This window comes from Nicotiana attenuata, chromosome 6 (assembly GCF_001879085.1).
Source record: "Nicotiana attenuata strain UT chromosome 6, NIATTr2, whole genome shotgun sequence".
Lineage (NCBI taxonomy): Eukaryota > Viridiplantae > Streptophyta > Magnoliopsida > Solanales > Solanaceae > Nicotiana > Nicotiana attenuata.
The window spans coordinates 12,715,850-12,724,312 of record NC_031994.1 but is presented as its reverse complement, the minus strand read 5'-3'; positions in this window follow the sequence as shown (position 1 = coordinate 12,724,312).

The window sequence follows — 8,463 nt, the reverse complement described above, 5'->3', positions numbered from 1 at the left end:
TTTCATAGAAAGATACGTCTGTATGATTTTGTATGGACATGACCGTTCTTGAACGAATGTATTAATACGTTGGTCCATAATGAGGTGAACCAACCGATGAACATGACTAAAATGCATTGCAAGTTGGATTTGTTTCATGAATGAAGGTGGTATTGTTTGCATATCATATAGACGTATGAATAAATAACATACAAATGAATGAAAATGGCGGAGTGATTGCAAAATGTGTTATATATTAAAAGGTTGTGGCCACAACTGATGCCAATCATTCTTGTTGTTGTTAAAATATATTATTACTACATTAAGTGTAGTCAATAATCTGATATGCAATAGAATGTCGAGACGTATTAGTCTACGACATAAGGAAGTTCGCATTGAACTGTCAGGACAATAAAATGAGTTTTGGAATATTTAAAATATATCCATGCATTGCACTATAATAACTATCCTGCGGGTATTGAAGGGTATAGTGATGCAAATTGAATCAGCAAATAAACCTAAACTAAATTCACAAGCGGATATATTTTTACAATCACTGGAGGAGCAGTGTCTTGAAAATCGTCCAAACAAACGTGCATTGCCGCTCTACAATGAAGGCTGAGTTTATAGCCTTAGACAAGGCCGGTGAAGAAGCTAGATGGCTCTAGAATTTCTTGAAGAAATTCTATCTTAGCCCAAAATATTGGCACCTATATGCATACACTGCAATGGTCAAGCGGCAATAGGAAGGGCTGGGAGCACTATGTATAACGGAAAATCTTGTCATATACGATGAAGACATAAAACAGTTAGGAAACTACTCTTTAGGGGAATTATTATAATTGACTATGTAAAGTCAAGAGATAATGTGTAGATCCACTTATAAAAGGCCTAACTAGAGAGGTAGTTGAAAGATCATCGAGAGGAATGTGACTATGGTCGAGGACAAGTCATTGTGGCGGTAACTCTACCTAGAAGACTGGAGATCCCAAGATCTAGGTTCAAGGAGCTCAAACAAAGTCACTAATGACGGTTCAACATTGTCAAATAAAATTTCTTTTTGGTCCATTCTCGTGATAAGACAATGTTTAGTACCAAGGATAAAGCGTTAAGTCTTTTTAATGGTTTCTAAGTTTGATACAGGGTATATCAAATAGTGTATCTACGGGATAACACATTTAGGAATCACCTGCGTATGTGTGAAGTGTAAGCCGCTTCAAGGAGAATTCTGTAAGGCCAGTTCTCTATTCACTTATGAACCAGGTGGTGTTCACGGCTGAAACGAACACAACAATGAGAACCAAAGACGGTTAAGGGTTGATTGTGTGACTTATGGTTGTCTAGGTATACACCAAAGCTCGACGTTTCAAAGATATCAATTCTACCGATTGACCGAGTATATCCGACATAAGTTTACTACGAAAAGTTCAAAGGGAAACCTACTTATCCAGATGCGATTAATCCTTACTTGTGAATCACACAGTATTTTCATGCATGTTTTTCACATATGTCCATTCCACATTCATGTGGGGGATTGTTGCATTTTTCTTTAAAGGGTGTGAATGGGAAATAGAAGAGGCGCCTTTTGGATTGCAACTCTTCATCTTACCCTTCCTTTGTCTATAAATTTAGAGGCTTGGCCTTATTTTCCAGATATGGAAAAATCTAAAAATTCCTCCCCTCTTTGCTATATATTGTTGCATTATTTTCAAATAAACATAAGTGTCAAGTGTGATTTGCTCCATCTGTTGAGTTTGCTGAAATTCTGTAATTTCGATTGCCAGTATTACAAAATAGTTTATTCCGTTCTATCCTGGGAGGAATTAATCCAAAACCTTGGGCAACAGTGAGGGGATTAAATTCCTTAAGGACACACAAGCAACTTGTGGGCTCGGAATTATTTTTTATGTTTTGTTTATTAAACTAATGTTTCTTTGCTTCTCTGATTTTCTGATTTCGAACACAGATTACCAACAAAAAATATTACAATTATGGCACTATAAACTGGACAGCTTCTGCCTATAATTTGAAAGACAAGAATTACGGCGGTTACTAACTGCCACAATCAGCAAAGTAAATAGCTATTTTTAACAATGCATATTGCGGCGGTTTTCTCTGTATATTGCGGTAGTTAAGGAAAATCACCGTATTATACCGTTTGGTGGACGCGATTATGGCGGGTTTGTAAGACGCCAATAATGACAATTACAGCAGTTCTGAACCGCCGCTACACGCATATTAGTCCGCCGCAATTATCCACATCTTTTGTAGTGACTCTTTGAGCCGAAGTGAGAAAACCTGTAAACTTTTTACACTTCATGTGTCGCATGCCCTGCATCGCATTAGTGTATTTTGCTCGAGTGTCAACTCTCTGAACTTAACTTGTCTGACAAACTTTTGTACTAATGTGTCGCACCCTACGTCGCATTAGTGTATTTTTCTATCAGATTCAAAAACTCAAGTCTCCGAACTTTTCAAACTTATGGCGAACTTATGTACTAATGCGACGCTCAATGCCACACCTTATGCGACACACCAGTATATTTTTCTCTAGCCCTTGTGCCTTCGCCCAACTTTTCTATGCAACGCCGGTCCACGAACCCCGGATATGATCCTAAATGGTCACTTGAAGCTTTTACTCATACTTCAAAGCTCTACGTTTCATTATGGCTCTGATTTAAGTCCCGAACGCACAAACCACATCATAAGTACAAATCTCTCGTAATTAAGCTCAAAACACGATTGAAATGCAATAAACAATAGGCGAAATTGAGATCAAAATCCATGCTTCTAGCCTACCATAGAGTCCGACCAATATTGAATGTTATGTTTAAGGTAAAGGCAAATATGAGACTGTCAACTAATGACAAGAGTATGAATAAATTAAAAATATTACGGAAAGCAATATTAATCAATTTCAATAGCACCTTTATAAATTTAAATCTTTTCCCCTTTATCTTGTCAGGGTAGGAGGCTCGACTAAGAGGAGGGGAAAGAAAAGTCAAAAAAAGAGTTGTTAGTTACCTTCTAATTAATTCTTCCTCATCTTTTTTTTTTTATAAAAAAATTCTCTTTCGTTTTAGGACCTTGAAATGTCAATTACTGTGGGCAATACAGGAATCAGGATGAGTTTCGGAATTGTCAACTGAGAGAAATATTTTTCTTTTAAGCGACTAATTTAAATACTAGGAATAATTGAGAAGGGAAGTCCATTACTTCATTTCGTCTCTAATTGTCCATACTAATTATTTTAAAAAGGAGAAAAAATGACTTTAATTTCTCCACTCTTTATTTTTCTTTTCCCGATTTCCAAGCATGGATTGTGCACGCATTAGGTATACAACTACCATCTAATTATAACAAACTACTCTATTAATCCGAGGCAAAAATAAATCTGTATGTGGCAATCGTGTTCATTTATCCCCTATTTAATCATGAATATTCGTTCAACAATTTGTTTGTATAAACAATGGAGTACTAATCTTTATAATAACAATAATATTTAAAATATCTTGCGTTACGCGAGGAAGGTTTATTAAATTACAAGATCATATATTTATTCTGTTTGGAAAATTTCGTTGGTCCGCGACTCCACGCTAACAAAGACAAATGTCCTCTATTACAAGTGCAAGAACGACTAGTAAATAATAGGGTACAGAATAACCACATGATCGAACTTTTTTCAATGTTCAACATATCTAAAGATGTGAAGGATATGCAGAACGTGGAGACAATTTTTGGGGCATTGCGCCTTTATTTACTTTCTTTAATTATCGCAAAGACTTATTAGGAACTGCGTCGTTAAGATCGGTTCCATATTGTAATAATACTCTTTAATTTCTTGCTTAATACATATCGTCGATGAAAAGGTTAGCTTCCTTTCTGATGGAACCGGAAGTTGGAAATGGGTTGATGGATGCAGTGATGCTGACGGTGAAAATTGATGTAAAACAAAACAAATAGTTTGACAAACACAATAATGGGTGTTTACCTCGAATATACGAGTAACAATAAATTTGATTTGTGGTTTTAAAGATACGTGATTTAATTCAATACCAATTAATAATCAAGAAATATGAAGTAGACATGAAAGAGAAAGGTGAATCAAACCAATGTTACTCAGCAGCAGTAACCTCGAGCAGAGGGACCTCGAGGTAGGCTTGGTATAATAAGGACAATTATAAAAGCAAAGTAAGAACAATAGAGCTAAAGGACAATGCTGATGAAAAGCAGTCGAAAAAGGTAGAGTATATTCTTTTCACAGTGACCAGATGGTGTTACAAATGGTTGGGTTCCCCTTTTTAATTATAATAGGGGAACCCTAAATAAGGAATATTTCTATTTACAGTAGGGAATATTCTTGTTACAGCTGTCTAACCGCCTAGTACGGAATTGTACGATCTTATTCCTGGATTTGCGCCATGATCTTAGGGACGTGGCAGGAATCTAGCTCATTCCGTTACAAATTCACAATGGTACTATTTCGGGGTCAAGCACACTTGGCCTCGGTATTCCTCAAACTCCTATCTCCGGGCATTACATTCTGTCTTCGAGCTCGAGTCGGGCACCAGTTTCGAACTTGACCTCTCCCGGACTCGGTCCTAGGGCAGAACCTCGAGATTATAAATCGGGGCATATGATTTTGATCGTATACAATAGAAAGGCATATTTTAAGCATGGCCAAGTAGACTATACAGTATTACGTGTATTTAAATGACATGAAACAGTTAGGGGGCACGGTCGGATTTAGTGTACAAGTTTATGCGTTCATCTTAACACAGTAATTATAGCTCATCTGGTATATATTAGTAATAAATTTACTAAATAAATACAAACAATAAATTTCAAACCAGTGAGCCATAAGATAGAATTTGAAACTCGAACCATTGCAAATCTTGGAGCCAACTGTATAAACATTATTATCAATGATCATGAACTACTAATCAATGCTTATTACCGATAATAATCAGATTCTTCATAAAAATTTTATACAGTTAATTCATAAAACTTAAATTTTTCTCGTACATACAAGCAGCGGCAGATCCACACTATATATTATGGTGTACTTGCACCTATCCTGTTTGGAGCCTAGATTATTCTAAAATAATTTTTTTAAGATTTTGTTGTGTAGAGCAATGTGAACCCATTATCAACAAAGGGTATTGGGTCCCTAGGTTCTATATATCCTATTTCATGTTTACCTCTTATTTTGTTCTCTTTTTCTTTAATTTTCTGCTCTATTTTTCTATTTCTTTCTTTAGGCCTTTATTTTAATTTTCTTTTTTTCTCTTTTTCTCCTTGACTTCATGCAACCCGATAACTATCCGAGACTTTATAATAAACAATAGATTAAAAATTCTAAAATTAGTTATTGATTTCTTCAAGTTGAGATTTATTTTTATCTTTAACTACTTTAAATTTGTCTCATTATAAATAATTTATTTGATTAAAAGATCTGAGTTACATGATAAGACCTACTTAATCATATTTTTTTCACAATTTTAACAAAAAAAAAATATAATTCAAATATGAAAAATTAGTTATATGTTGTATGACTTTTCGATATTTTTGTGCTTCTTTTTGAACTAAAACTTGCATAAGCTTCACTTTTTTATGGTATTAATTAATTTGTCATTGGCATCCTGCTTTCCTCTTTATTTTGATACAGTTTTATCGGTTTAAGACCACATAATTTAATAATTGTATAGTCGATAATATTAATGATATAAAACACAAATTTAGATACACCAAATGTGGACTTTATCTCTTTAGATAGTGCAAAATTGATTTGTCATAGAACACTATCAAAGTTAGTACACCCACGATCTTAAAATTCTAGATTCGCCTATGCATACAAGTGCAATATGCAAGTATCTATATACTTGTGGTTTCTTTTGTATTTTTTAGAAGGGAACGATGGTATAAAAAAATCTAATTTTTGGTTATACATAATAAAATGATCGAAAAATTGGTATGGTACAAATTTTAAAAAATATCCATCCGAACCAAACTAACGACACCCCTACTGTACACTGCGTAAACCGTATACCAAATGTTTAATACAATTCTCAAACTGATTCGTAGCTGGTTCTAGATGCATGGGATCCTCTTGATTCGTAGATTTATTAAAAGAAAGTATTCCAGGTTCGGTATGTGCAGGGATAACACACTTACAAAAGGATATTTGTGCGTGCCTGAACAATAATGCGGAGTTCCAACTTCTCTAAATTATGAATGTTATCTGAAACAGACGTTGAACCGATAATGATAACTTGATAAGATTTGATTCTGAACCTACTGATTTTATTCACAATTGTTATAAATATATATTATATTATGGATGTTCATTTAGTACTTCGTTGTAGCTTATTTATATGGGACTCCGCCGTAAATATGTTTATATATACTCTATTGGAAATAAGCCTCCTGAAGAAGCTTATCATTTCGGTACGCCGAAAGGGATAAATATTACCCCCGGTAGAAGATTATCTATATCTGGTACAGTAGCAGCTTACAAGCAACTTACAAGCAGCTTACACAGCAGCTTACAAGTAACTTACAAGTAGCTTACACAGCAGCTTGCAGTAGCAGCTTACAAGCAACTTACACAGCAGCTTGCAGTTGCAACTTACAAGCAGCTTGCAGTAGCAGCTTACAAGCGGCTCACACAGCAGCTTGCAGTAGCAGCTTACACAACAACTTCCTTTCTTCTATAAATAGAGGAGATCTCAGTTCATTATGTACATGAGTTTTGAAAGTTGAATAATACATCCATCTCTCTCCCTATACTTGTCTTTGATTTATTTACTTTACAGTTTTTATATAACCAGCAGAAGTGATAATTTAGGCTTTCTATGGTTATAATTGAAGATAAGCTAGAGAAAATATCTCTATATTACTTTCATGCCTCAATTTGCTCCTGAAGTAGCATTATCTTAAAAGAGGTTGAAGCATCACATGATTTAGTGTGATTAATGCACGTTCAGATAATTATGTTCCGTTCCCTGAAGGATGAGAACTTTGGGTAAATATTAATCCATTCCCTGAAGTGAATGTGACAATATTAATAATGCTTGTAAATATGAATGCGCTTTTGATGTAAATATATTACAATTCACCTCCAGAAGAGGTAATATGATTGAGAGAATATATACTCATTTTTTCGTGCTTAAATAACTTTGAATAGCTTATGATTGAGGTAATATGCCCCTGAAGAAGTAACACAATTGAAATTTTCTCCTAAAGCAGGAAAATATTATGAAACTCTGTCTTTCTGTGCTTAAATAAAATAATAAGCTATTCAAAGTTATTTTTGAAGCACATTTTCATTCCCTGGAGTGAATGAAGAAATAACACAACTCACCTCCTGAAGAGGTAGAATAACAAAGGATATAAATTTTATTTTTGTGGCATAAAGATCATTGTCGCACGTACCCGTTGTAAGTAAAATATCTTGGTTATTAAATATCATTCAAAGGCAAAAGTATTCTTGTAGAATGCTTTCTACAACAACTACATTAATATGTTATGGTTAGTTATCGAGTTCCCCGAAGGAAATAACAACTCGTGTATCTTTCCCTGAAGGATGTAATGACTATGTGGTTACCGCTTTGATATAAAATATTCAGATGTTAATGGCGTTTCTCCCTGAAGGAGATATTTGTCAAAAATTTGGTGGTAAAAATACTGAAATTCTTAATTTCATACATTTATAAATTTAGAATTGTCTTTATAATATTCATGTGATTATAATTTTCTCTCATGATACCGGAAGTGTCTGAGCAATATTTGATAGTACAAAATATATCAACAACTCATGAAGAGCTAACTTTTTGTCTAGAAGATACATGACACAAGTAGTGTCTGAATGATATTTGAATGTGGACAATAAATTGAAGGCTCCCGAAGACCTTATTTGTCATTATTGTGGTCAAAAAAGATGTTACGATAAACCCGAAGTTTACTAATACAAAAGACAGTCATACAGAGACTACAAATGATTAAAAGATTGAAAATCTTCATGTTTTCACAAATCATAGGGGGTAAATATGTATGTGAGAAGTTACCCGCCCTATTCTTCAATTTTTACTACATCATATGTATCACAGTAAACCTTAAGCTTACTAATGCAAAAGCAGCTACAGTAAATCAGAAGTTTACTAATGCAAAAGCAGCCACAGTAAATCAGAAGTCTAATGCGAAAGTTCATGCCATAGTAAACCAGAAGTTTACTAAGAGATAGCACATGCAATGATAAACTTGAAGTTTTCATTTGCCATTTTTAAATGAGCTATTTGAGAATTCAGATAAGCATATACTGAAGAACTAGAAGATTCTTCAAGAAGATTCATTTTAGTAATGAACAAAACAAATAGGATTGATTATCTATCACAATTTTATCACTACATCGAAGGCCTTTTTGTAAATATATTGATAAGATAGCTTGGTATCCAAACATAAAGAATTATGATCCTTCTTGTGTAC